Source organism: Panthera onca, chromosome B4 (assembly GCF_046562875.1).
Source record: "Panthera onca isolate mPanOnc1 chromosome B4, mPanOnc1 haplotype 2, whole genome shotgun sequence".
In the NCBI taxonomy this organism is placed as follows: domain Eukaryota; kingdom Metazoa; phylum Chordata; class Mammalia; order Carnivora; family Felidae; genus Panthera; species Panthera onca.
Genome location: NC_138345.1, coordinates 86,727,411 through 86,740,634, shown reverse-complemented (window position 1 = coordinate 86,740,634; position 13,224 = coordinate 86,727,411). Strand labels below are relative to the sequence as shown.

The 13,224-nt window shown below is 39.7% G+C and overlaps 1 pseudogene; it reads right to left on the bottom strand.

Moving 5' to 3' along the window:
- Positions 1-1,727: 1,727 nt before the first annotated feature.
- On the bottom strand, positions 1,728-2,180 carry LOC132695325 (large ribosomal subunit protein eL32 pseudogene; annotated as a pseudogene).
- Between the last annotated feature and the right edge of the window lie 11,044 nt (positions 2,181-13,224).

Here is a 13,224-nt window from a genome sequence, read left to right as displayed (position 1 = left end):
TGGATTGAGGTTTCATTGTTTGTGAAAGATGATTTAAAAAAAATACTTGCAACTCTCACTGGGCTACAGCTTACTTAAATCTCCATCTTGGGGGATGGGAGGAAGCAGAAACAGCCCTATAGCCAGAATCTGGACCAAGCTTCTATGACTGGAGGATTGAGGTAGAGAAATTTTCAAAATTATTAGACCACAAAGGATACACTGGAGAGAAAAACAAACCAATAAACACCCATATCAAATCATCCTACAAAGTCATTATTTTGATATCTCTGACAAAAATCAACACTAGAACAATAATTACCAACACTGAAAGTTGGGAGAAAGATTTAACCACATAAGAAAAAAAAAAAAAACAGAGCAATCTGAAAGGGACTTAAAAATAAATCTTCCAGGGGTGATTCAATAGAAAATATCATTAGGTGAAACAAAAAATTGTCAGAAATAGAATAAGAAAAGAATATGAAGAAGAATCAATTACAATTACTAGAAATGAAATAAAAGTGCTGTAAATGAACAGACAAAATTTGAGCACAAAGAAGATGTAATTTAACTCTGTCATCACTATACTGAATGAAAGAAAGTACAAAATGCCTCCATTTTTGTGTTTTGGTTCTTTAGCACTATAAGTAGCACAGGGAAAGGCATTTTGTTAATAAACCGAAATAAGCAGGAACATCAAGGCCTTGTCATGCAGAATAAAGATAACCAAAAGTTGAGCCCCCAAACTTCTGCCTCTTTTCAATTCCTTATTAAATGAGAGGATGAATAACATAAACTAGTGATACCTGTAACTTTCTTTGATTAACTGACAGAGCTAGGATTTCCCTGTAAATCTTTTCTCCATATATTTGAAAACACTACTTTTTATGAGATATTATAAAGACCAAAAATGTTTTACTGAATTAAGGAAAATAAGCTATCCCCCATGCCTGGGTGTTCTTTGTCCTCTTTATTCCAAAATATTTGCTTGCTTTTATGAAGATAGGATCTTCATCATTACAACAGTGGTAATGGAAGAGAGAGAAGTCTTTGGATAATAATTAGATTGCAGTTTTTTTTCCACTTTTTTCCTTGCTTTTTGAGTGCCTAAACAGTAAACCCTAGTGAATGTATCAATGTATTTCTTGCCACATTTGAAATTATTGTTATTATCTATCCCTAAATTAAATATTTTTTGTTTGCAATATAAAAATTTTTAATTACAATACAAATTATATGGTTTAGCCAAGTAGCAGTAAACGAAGAACTAATTTGTGTTCTTTCTGTATTTATCATGTGTTGACTAATTAGTTTCTCTACAAGACACCAAGTGACTGTTATAAATACAAACCTCCTGAGGATATAAAGGTTAATTTTGAAGTGATTACAAATATTCCAGTAACATTATAATTAATAGTTACATTTCCAATGCAGAAATCTTCTAAAGGACCAATTGGTAACCTCTGTAAATTAGTACAGATTGTTGGCATCATTTAGGATGGCTTTGCACTATTCCTTTCAGTCAATTGAGTTTCAGTGTGAGGCAGGATCAAAATATTAAAACCATCATTATTCTAAAACCATGACCCTATGAGTGTGCATCTGTGTGTGTGTGTGTGTGTGTGTGTGTGTGTGTGTGTGTGTATGCATTTACAAGACAGACACACACATACTGTGTCTGTGCATACTATTTATTCATTCTCTCAGTCTGAGCCTGAGCTATGATTGGACATATTTTTTTGAAAGTTTTATGGTTTTGTTAATACAAACACAATGTGAACACAACTGTCTGTCTGTTCATTATCTTCACTGTGGAGACTGGCATTGGGATTGGTGACTCTGATGGCCAGCTGGGCTTCTCTTTCCACAATGGCTTTGTGGTTCTTGGAGGAGACATTATGAGCAATCTCTGGACAGTAAGATTTGTTGCACAACAGGAGGACTTCAAGTTCCTTGACTTTGTGGACTTGGAACTTCCAGAAGCCACTGGGCAGCACATGCTTTGTTTTCATGATGCTCTTGTAACCAGTGTTGGGCATCAAGATCTGGCCCTTGTATCTTCTGTGCACCCTATTGTCAATGCCTCTGTGTTTCCACCAATTACGTTTAATTTTGACATATAGGTCTGACTGGTACCAGATGAACTTCCTAGTCCTCTTTTTAATTATCTTGGGCTTTGTGAGGGGTCTGAGGGTGGCCATGATGCTGAGGAGGAGATGGCTGCCACCTCCCCAGTCAGTACTAAGGAAGAGGGCTGGACATCTTTTAAAATGATGTACTAAGTCATGGTGAAGAAGTGTATGTATGTAATGAACATGTATGGCTCTTGGGAGAGAATTTAAACTGTGGAATGAGAGGGTCACACAGCTTCTTTCACAAAACATTATTAATAGAAGAATGATTTTGAGAATAAATATGTATCTACTATACAGCTAGGATTCTGACCCCGGCTTCCATGCATTTACAAACAGGTCTGAGGAAGTAAAGGGTGTAAGATATTAAAACTAAGTGTTCTTTTTTCCACTAAAATTTCTGAAAGTCTTTGTAATTCTAAAGTATCACTGATTGGATTTTACTTTATCTTTTCAGTTCTTGTGGCTATTGTTAAAAGTGTTACATTTAATATTTTTCTAATAATAGGTTAAGTACTGAAATTTGGTACTGATTTAAGTTTTAACTATTTGAAACTATTTTCATAGTCATCTAATTTTACATATTAATGCACTCTTTTGAGGGGCACCTGGGTGGCTTGGTCAGTTGATTATCTGACTCTTGATTTTGGTTCAGGTTGTGATCCCAGGGTTGTGGGACTGAGCCCCACATCCATGCTCAGTGTGGAGCCTGCTTAATATTCTCCCTCTCCCTCCTCCCTCCCCCACTCACACCTGTTCTTTCTCTCTCTCTCTTCCTCTGACCCTTCCTGCCCTCTCCCCACCATACACACTTTCTCTCTCTCTCTTTCTCTCTCAAGTTAAAAAAAATACACTCTTTTGAGTGGAAAGAAAGGAGTAAGTCAACAATTGTTATTAGAAATTTTGCATAATCTATAGCCTACCTTATCACTATCCACTGTTCATATTGATGTATCTTCAATAGAGGCAATGATTATACAATATTGCTGGTCTTTCCAGAAGGATGACTTCTCTTTTCTTCTAAGTTTTATCAATGGGTAAACTACAAATAAGAGAGAGAAAAGATTGATTATAAACACATTATTTAATTAAACCCCTCCTGGAATGTCTAACTGGCATCTCAAACCTAGTTAGCCCAAACTAAGTTTTCTGATAAACCACACTGAACCTGCTCTCCCGAAATCCTCCCCATCTTAGTTGTTGGCAACTCTAACCTTCTAAGTGTTCAAGTTCAAAACCTGTGACAGATTGGGTTCAGTCCCATTTCTAATATATCAGGTAATGCTCTTGGCTCTAACTTAAAAATATATCCAAGAATCCAACCACTACTGAAACCCTTGATCAAGCTTCTATCACTCTTACCTAGAGTGTGGCAATAACCTCTTAACAGGGCTCACAATTTATATCTTTGCCCTCCTCTTCTTTACACTCAATCGAGCAGCCAGAGTGACCTTTAAAAATGTAAGTTTGATTATGTTTCTTCTTTGCTCAAAATCTTCTGTGTCTTTCAAATTCATTTAAGAGTAACAACCAAAGCCTTTTTCTTTGACCTACAAGGCCCTACATGATCTTGGCCCTCATTACTTTTTTGAACTCCTCTTCTACTTCTCTCTCTCTCTTTTCCTCATCTGCTCCAAATACATGAGATACCTTGCTGTTTTAAACACCACCCAGGCACAGTCCTATCTGAAGTTACTTTTCTCAAGTGACCACCCTATTTAAAATTGCATCCTGTCTTTCTTTCAACCTAATAATTCATATTCATCTTCTCAGCTTTTATTAATTCTCCCCTTGGCATTTAAGCCCAACAGGCTACCTACTTTATTTATCTCATTTGCTTCTGTCTCCTCCCATAAAAAATAAGATTTAAGAGGGAAAGGACTTTTGTGTGTGTTTTTCCCTGTAAATAGTGCCTAGCACAGAGTAAATATTCAATATTAAAAAAAATGTTAATTTTTCTCTCATTAGTTATATCCTTGTAGGTTTATGTCTTTTTTTTAAAAGTTTATTTATTTATTTTAAGAGGACAGAGACAGCACCAGCAGGGGAGGGGCAGAGAGAGGGAGAGAGAGAGAATCCCAAGCAGGCTCAGCGCTGCCAGCGCAGAGCCCAATGCAGGGTTTGAACCCACAAAACCGCAAGATCATGACCTGAGCTGAAACCAAGAGTCACACACTAACCACTGAGCCACCCAGGTACCCCTCAATATATTTTTTAAAAATAAGAAACAGATTGGTCCGGAAGATGGCGGCGTAGGAGGACGCGGGGCTCACAGCGCGTCCTGCCGATCATTTAGATTCCACCTACACCTGCCTAAAGAACCCAGAAAACCGCCAGAGGATTAGCAGAAGGGAGTCTCCGGAGTCAAGCGCAGACGAGAGGCCCACGGAAGAGGGTAGGAAGGGCGGCGAGGCGGTGCGCGCTCCACGGACTGGCGGGAGGGAGCCGGGGCGGAGGGGCGGCTCGCCGGCCAAGCAGAGCCCCCGAGTCTGGCTGGCAAAAGCGGAGGGGCCGGACAGACTGTGTTCCGACAGCAAGCGCGACTTAGCGTCTGGGAGGTCATAAGTGAACAGCTCTGCTCGGAAAGCGGGAAGGCTGGAGGACAAAGGGAGGGAGAGCTGCTGAGCCCCCGGACAGCAGAGCTCAGCTTGGCGGGGAACAAAAGTGCTCGCCAGCGCCATCTCCCCCGCCCATCCCCCAGCCAAAATCCCAAAGGGAACCAGTTCCTGCCAGGGAACTTGCTCGCTCCGCGCAAACACCCAACTCTGTGCTTCTGCGGAGCCAAACCTCCGGCAGCGGATCTGACTCCCTCCCGCTGCCACAGGGCTCCTCCTGAAGTGGATCACCTAAGGAGAAGCGAGCTAAGCCTGCCCCTCCAGCCCCCCGTGCACCTTGCCTACCCACCCCAGCTAATACGCCAGATCCCCAGCAACACAAGCCTGGCAGTGTGCAAGTAGCCCAGACGGGACACGCCACCCCACAGTGAATCCCGCCCCTAGGAGAGGGGAAGAGAAGGCACACACCTGTCTGACTGTGGCCCCAGCAGTGGGCTGGGGGCAGACATCGGGTCAGACTGCGGCCCCGCCCACTAACTCCAGTTATACACCACAGCACAGGGGAAGTGCCCTGCAGGTCCTCACCACGCCAGGGACTCTCCAAAATGACCAAACGGAAGAATTCCCCTCAGAAGAATCTCCAGGAAATAACAACAGCTAATGAACTGATCAAAAAGGATTTAAATAATATAACAGAAAGTGAATTTAGAATAATAGTCATAAAATTAATCGCTGGGCTTGAAAACAGTATACAGGACAGCAGAGAATCTCTTGCCACAAAGATCGAGGGACTAAGGAACAGTCACGAGGAGCTGAAAAACGCTTTAAACGAATTGCAAAACAAAATGGAATCCACGATGGCTCGGCTTGAAGAGGCAGAGGAGAGAATAGGTGAACTAGAAGATAAAGTTATGGAGAAAGAGGAAGCTGAAAGAAAGAGAGATAAAAAAATCCAGGAGTATGAGGGGAAAATTAGAGAACTAAGTGATACACTAAAAAAAAATAATATACGCATAATTGGTATCCCAGAGGAGGAAGAGAGAGGGAAGGGTGCTGAAGGGGTACTTGAACAAATTATAGCTGAGAACTTCCCTGAACTGGGGAAGGAAAAAGGCATTGAAATCCAAGAGGCACAGAGAACTCCCTTCAGACGTAACTTGAATCGATCTTCTGCACGACATATCATAGTGAAACTGGCAAAATACAAGGATAAAGAGAAAATTCTGAAAGCAGCAAGGGATAAACATGCCCTCACATATAAAGGGAGACCTATAAGACTCGTGACTGATCTCTCCTTTGAAACTTGGCAGGCCAGAAAGGCTTGGCACGATATCTACAGTGTGCTAAACAGAAAAAATATGCAGCCGAGAATCCTTTATCCAGCAAGTCTGTCATTTAGAATAGAAGGAGAGATAAAGGTCTTCCCAAACAAACAAAAACTGAAGGAATTTGTCACCACGAAACCAGCCCTACAAGAGATCCTAAGGGGGATCCTGTGAGACAAAGTACCAGAGACATCACTACAAGCATAAAACATACAGACATCACAATGACTCTAAACCCGTATCTTTCTATAATAACACTGAATGTAAATGGATTAAATGCGCCAACTAAAAGACATAGGGTATCAGAATGGATAAAAAAACAAGACCCATCTATTTGCTGTCTACAAGAGACACATTTCAGATCTGAGGACACCTTTAGATTGAGAGTGAGGGGATGGAGAACTATTTATCATGCTCCTGGAAGCCAAAAGAAAGCTGGAGTAGCCATACTTATATCAGACAAACTAGACTTTAAATTAAAGGCTGTAACAAGAGATGAAGAAGGGCATTATATAATAATCACAGGGTCTATCCACCAGGAAGAGCTAACTATTATAAATGTCTATGCGCCAAATACCCGAGCCCCCAGATATATAAAACAATTACTCATAAACATAAGCAACCTTATTGATAAGAATGTGGTCATTGCAGGGGACTTTAACACCCCACTTACAGAAATGGATAGATCATCTAGACACACAGTCAATAAAGAAACAAGGGCCCTGAATGATACATTGGATCAGATGGACTTGACAGATATATTTAGAACTCTGCATCCCAAAGCAACAGAATATACTTTCTTCTCGAGTGCACATGGAACATTCTCCAAGATAGATCATATACTGGGTCACAAAACAGCCCTTCATAAGTTTACAAGAATTGAAATTATACCATGCATACTTTCAGACCACAATGCTATGAAGCTTGAAATCAACCACAGGAAAAAGTCTGGAAAACCTCCAAAAGCATGGAGGTTAAAGAACACCCTACTAACGAATGAGTGGGTCAACCAGGCAATTAGAGAAGAAATTAAAACATATATGGAAACAAACGAAAATGAAAATACAACAATCCAAACGCTTTGGGATGCAGCGAAGGCAGTCCTGAGAGGAAAATACATTGCAATCCAGGCCTATCTCAAGAAACAAGAAAAATCCCAAATACAAAATCTAACAGCACACCTAAAGGAAATAGAAGCAGAACAGCAAAGGCAGCCTAAACCCAGCAGAAGAAGAGAAATAATAAAGATCAGAGCAGAAATAAACAATATAGAATCTAAAAAAACTGTAGAGCAGATCAACGAAACCAAGAGTTGGTTTTTTGAAAAAATAAACAAAATTGACAAACCTCTAGCCAGGCTTCTCAAAAAGAAAAGGGAGATGACCCAAATAGATAAAATCATGAATGAAAATGGAATGATTACAACCAATCCCTCAGAGATACAAACAATTATCAGGGAATACTATGAAAAATTATATGCCAGCAAATTGGACAACCTGGAAGAAATGGACAAATTTCTAAACACCCACACTCTTCCAAAACTCAATCAGGAGGAAATAGAAAGCTTGAACAGACCCATAACCAGCGAAGAAATTGAATCGGTTATCAAAAATCTCCCAACAAATAAGAGTCCAGGACCAGATGGCTTCCCAGGGGAGTTCTACCAGACATTTAAAGCAGAGATAATACCTATCCTTCTCAAGCTATTCCAAGAAATAGAAAGGGAAGGAAAACTTCCAGACTCATTCTATGAAGCCAGTATTACTTTGATTCCTAAACCAGACAGAGACCCAGTAAAAAAAGAGAACTACAGGCCAATATCCCTGATGAATATGGATGCAAAAATTCTTAATAAGATACTAGCTAATCGAATTCAACAGCATATAAAAAGAATTATTCACCATGATCAAGTGGGATTCATTCCTGGGATGCAGGGCTGGTTCAACATTCGCAAATCGATCAACGTGATACATCACATTAACAAAAAAAAAGAGAAGAACCATATGATCCTGTCAATCGATGCAGAAAAGGCCTTTGACAAAATCCAGCACCCTTTCTTAATAAAAACCCTTGAGAAAGTCGGGATAGAAGGAACATACTTAAAGATCATAAAGGCCATTTATGAAAAGCCCACAGCTAACATCATCCTCAACGGGGAAAAACTGAGAGCTTTTTCCCTGAGATCAGGAACACGACAGGGATGCCCACTGTCACCGCTGCTGTTTAACATAGTGCTGGAAGTTCTAGCCTCAGCAATCAGACAACAAAAGGAAATCAAAGGCATCAAAATTGGCAAAGATGAAGTCAAGCTTTCGCTTTTTGCAGATGACATGATATTATACATGGAAAATCCGATAGACTCCACCAAAAGTCTGCTAGAACTGATACATGAATTCAGCAAAGTTGCAGGATACAAAATCAATGTGCAGAAATCAGTTGCATTCTTATACACTAACAATGAAGCAACAGAAAGACAAATGAAGAAACTGATCCCATTCACAATAGCACCAAGAAGCATAAAATACCTAGGAATAAATCTAACCAAAGATGTAAAAGATCTGTATGCTGAAAACTATAGAAAGCTTATGCAGGTAATTGAAGAAGATATAAAGAAATGGAAAGACATTCCCTGCTCATGGATTGGAAGAATAAATATTGTCAAAATGTCAATACTACCCAAAGCTATCTACACATTCAATGCAATCCCAATCAAAATTGCACCAGCATTCTTCTCGAAACTAGAACAAGCAATCCTAAAATTCATATGGAACCACAAAAGGCCCCGAATAGCCAAAGTCATTTTGAAGAAGAAGACCAAAGCAGGAGGCATCACAATCCCAGACTTTAGCCTCTACTACAAAGCTGTCATCATCAAGACAGCATGGTATTGGCATAAAAACAGACACATAGACCAATGGAATAGAATAGAAACCCCAGAACTAGACCCACAAACGTATGGCCAACTCATCTTTGACAAAGCAGGAAAGAACATCCAATGGAAAAAAGACAGTCTCTTTAACAAATGGTGCTGGGAGAACTGGACAGCAACATGCAGAAGGTTGAAACTAGACCACTTTCTCACACCATTCACAAAAATAAACTCAAAATGGATAAAGGACCTGAATGTGAGACAGGAAACCATCAAAACCTTAGAGGAGAAAGCAGGAAAAGACCTCTCTGACCTCAGCCGTAGCAATCTCTTACTCGGCACATCCCCAAAGGCAAGGGAATTAAAAGCAAAAGTGAATTACTGGGACCTTATGAAGATAAAAAGCTTCTGCACAGCAAAGGAAACAACCAACAAAACTAAAAGGCAACCAACGGAATGGGAAAAGATATTTGCAAATGACACATCGGACAAAGGGCTAGTATCCAAAATCTATAAAGAGCTCATCAAACTCCACACCCGAAAAGCAAATAACCCAGTGAAGAAATGGGCAGAAAACATGAATAGACACTTCTCTAAAGAAGACATCCGGATGGCCAACAGGCACATGAAAAGATGTTCAACGTCGCTCCTTATCAGGGAAATACAAATCAAAACCACACTCAGATACCACCTCACGCCAGTCAGAGTGGCCAAAATGAAGAAATCAGGAGACTATAGATGCTGGAGAGGATGTGGAGAAACAGGAACCCTCTTGCACTGTTGGTGGGAATGCAAATTGGTGCAGCCGCTCTGGAAAGCAGTGTGGAGGTTCCTCAGAAAATTAAAAATAGACCTACCCTATGACCCAGCAATAGCACTGCTAGGAATTTATCCAAGGGATACAGGAGTACTGATGCATAGGGGCACCTGTACCCCAATGTTTATAGCAGCACTCTCAACAATAGCCAAATTATGGAAAGAGCCTAAATGTCCATCAACTGATGAATGGATAAAGAAATTGTGGTTTATATACACAATGGAATACTACGTGGCAATGAGAAAAAATGAAATATGGCCTTTTGTAGCAACATGGATGGAACTGGAGAGTGTGATGCTAAGTGAAATAAGCCATACAGAGAAAGACAGATACCATATGGTTTCACTCTTATGTGGATCCTGAGAAACGTAACAGAAACCCATGGGGGAGGGGAAGGAAAAAAAAAAAAAAGAGGTTAGAGTGGGAGAGAGCCAAAGCATAAGAGACTGTTAAAAACTGAGAACAAACTGAGGGTTGATGGGGGGTGGGAGGGAGGGCAGGGTGGGTGATGGGTATTGAGGAGGGCACCTTTTGGGATGAGCACTGGGTGTTGTATGGAAACCAATTTGACAGTAAATTTCATATATTAAAAAAAAATAAAAATAAAAAAAAATAAAAAAAAAAATAAATAAAAAAAAAAAAATAAAAAAAAAAAAAATAAAAATAAGAAACAGCATCAGGATGCCTGAATGGCTCAGTCACTTCAGTGTCCGACTTTGACTCAGGTCCTGATCTCGCGGTTCATGAGTTTGAGCGCACTTGAGATCCTCTGTCCCCTTTTCTCTCTGCCCCTCCCCTACTCGTGCTCTCTTTCAAAAATAAATATTTAAAAAATTTAAAAAATAAATGAGAAATAGCATCTACCTTACACATTGGTAAGAATGATGTTAAAATGATTCCCTTAAATGAATAAATAATAGGGACATTGGCTAAATCAGAGCCACTAAATGCATGATACAAGTGAAAGCAGCAATAATACTATCTGTTTTGGCCTCAAAACCAATGAAATATATATATTGTGATTTTATTTTTATTTTATTAAAAAAATTTTTTTTTAACGTTTATTTATTTTTGAGACAGAGAGAGACAGAGCATGAACGGGGGAGGGTCAGAGAGAGGGAGACACAGAATCTGAAACAGGCTCCAGGCTCTGAGCTGTCAGCACAGAGCCCGACGCAGGTCTCGAACTCACAGACCACGAGATCATGACCTGAGCCGAAGTCGGCCGCCCAACTGACTGAGCCACCCAGGCGCCCCTATATTGTGATTTTAGATAGTAGTGTATATTTTAATGTTTATCCCTCAATTTCCCATACCTGGTCACTTTATTGACACTATATGTTGAGTCTTAAAAATATTAAAATAGGGGCACCCTGGGTGGCTCAGGAGGTTATGTGTCTGACTCTTGGTTTCGGCTAAGGTTGTGATCTCATGGGTTTGTGGTATCGAGCCCTGCATTGGGCTCTGCTGACAGTGCAAAGCCTACTTGGGATTCTCTCTCTGTCCCTCTCCCGCTTGTTCTCTCTCTCTCTCTCTCTCTCTCTCTCTCTCTCTCTCTCTCTCTGTCAAAATAAATAAACATTTAAAAGTGTATTAAAGTATATGAAAATAAAATTTAATACAATATCAGTGAGATTAGCCAATTTTATTTCTATTGATAGAATACCAATCTTTGATCACTATAATTCTTTATTTCCATGTTTGTAAAATCAATTTTAAAAGTAAGAGCAAAATAGGCAGTTCTTTTTGCTTATTTTCCACAGTAGTGTCTCCTTGTTCGATCAAAATGCGGTTATGTCCCTGAGCCGATGTCACATATTTGAATATGATGTGCCATTTTTATCTCATGGAAAAGTACCATACAGAGAATTCTCCCTCCACCACCACAATCTGAAAACAGAAAATTATGCCACTGTCCTTTCAAGCATTTTGGACGAATGGCCAGTATTCTGTGCAAAGTCCAGCCACCTTGACTTCCCTGAACTCTAACCTTTGTCTGCTCATCTCAGCAAGATCATTGGATTCTGTGTGGATTTCCCCCTCTAAGTTTCCAGAATTGTAATTTTTACTTGATTGTTTCCTTTCTCTTGAGGATCACTGTGTGGCACTGCCATTGTTCAATGTCAAAACCAATTGTTCCTTTTGGTGTTTCTTATTATTTATGGGCGGAGAGCTAAAATTCCTGTTATTCCTTCTTGGTTGGGGGTAGAAGTTAATCATTAAGTTATTAAAATACAGGTGACTGTCATCTGCATATAGACACAATAGACATGTGAGTCAACAAGGGTTGGATTTATGAGAAGCCCAAGGGCCAATGGATGTGTTTAGTGCTGGAAAACCCAGGAATCTTTTTCAAAGTGACATATTGAAGAATTATGTGTAGGTTTCCAAACATCAATGTGCATGCCTTTCCTACAGTCTTATACATCTCTTGCCTTCCCTTTCATTACACATCTTCTTTCTTTTGTTTAACAGGGAGCAAATATTAGGCTATGTCATATATAGAAATATAATTGTCATTCTGACCATATATATATGTGTAAAATGTGAAAATAATTTGCTGTTTCATGTATGTAAAATGGAACCCTACTTTCTTTTTCTTATTCTCTTTTAGTATTAGACTGGATACAGAATAGTGAGGCTTAAGTAATATATTTACAGCACTTTGAAAGTATAAAACCGTACATAAAGGCAATGGATCCCTTCTGGATTAACTGGGGCTTTGGTGTTTCTTCCAAGCAAGGCAACAGTGTGCCATGCAATTCTTGGCATTAGGAGTAAGCTTCTTCTGTATTTTAGACAATCCAAACACTTATTTCAAAGTATAGCCTCTTCTCCTCCATCCCCCAGCAAAAGCCATTCCAGTTTGTCAGAATCCCCTGTGACTCGGATGGTCTGTGTAAAGGAAAGAATTCTCTAGTGACTGTTCAGCTTTAGAATCCCATCACAAGGACAGCAGGCATGTCCGCAGTTTACAACTCTTTTATTAATAGCAGGCATGTATGCTTTTTTGTTGACAACTCCAGTATTTAATTCTACTTGTAAAAAATGCCCTGTTTATTGTTTGTTGTCATAACCCTTCTAACACGCCAACTCCCATTTCGGATACTTTAAGTGAATGTGTTTTCTGGAGTGTATTCCCAGTTGCAAGGGGGAAAATGGTGAAAGCAAGAATAGAAAGAATGATTGTATTTTGTGCGAATAGAGGAGTTATACTTTCTCTTGTGCTTACAGGTCAGTTGGAAGCAGCAATTATCTTCATTACGTTACATAACAACTCAGAAGTAAAATTAACCCTAAATACAAGAGGGCCAGACACAGTTTAACAGAAAATCCTGGTGAGGCTAGAAGGGAAAATATACTTTTTCTCAAAGTGGCTACCAGGGGGACATTTACTAATAGGACACCGTAAATGGCCATGCAGTACAATGATTCTTTTTTAACAGAGGGCTGCTTTTCTTGCAGTTCTCAGGCTTTCAGGACTTTTTTCCTTTATTTTAAGGTATGGAGATTCTTAAAAATTTCCATGGACTGAGTATCTCAGAGA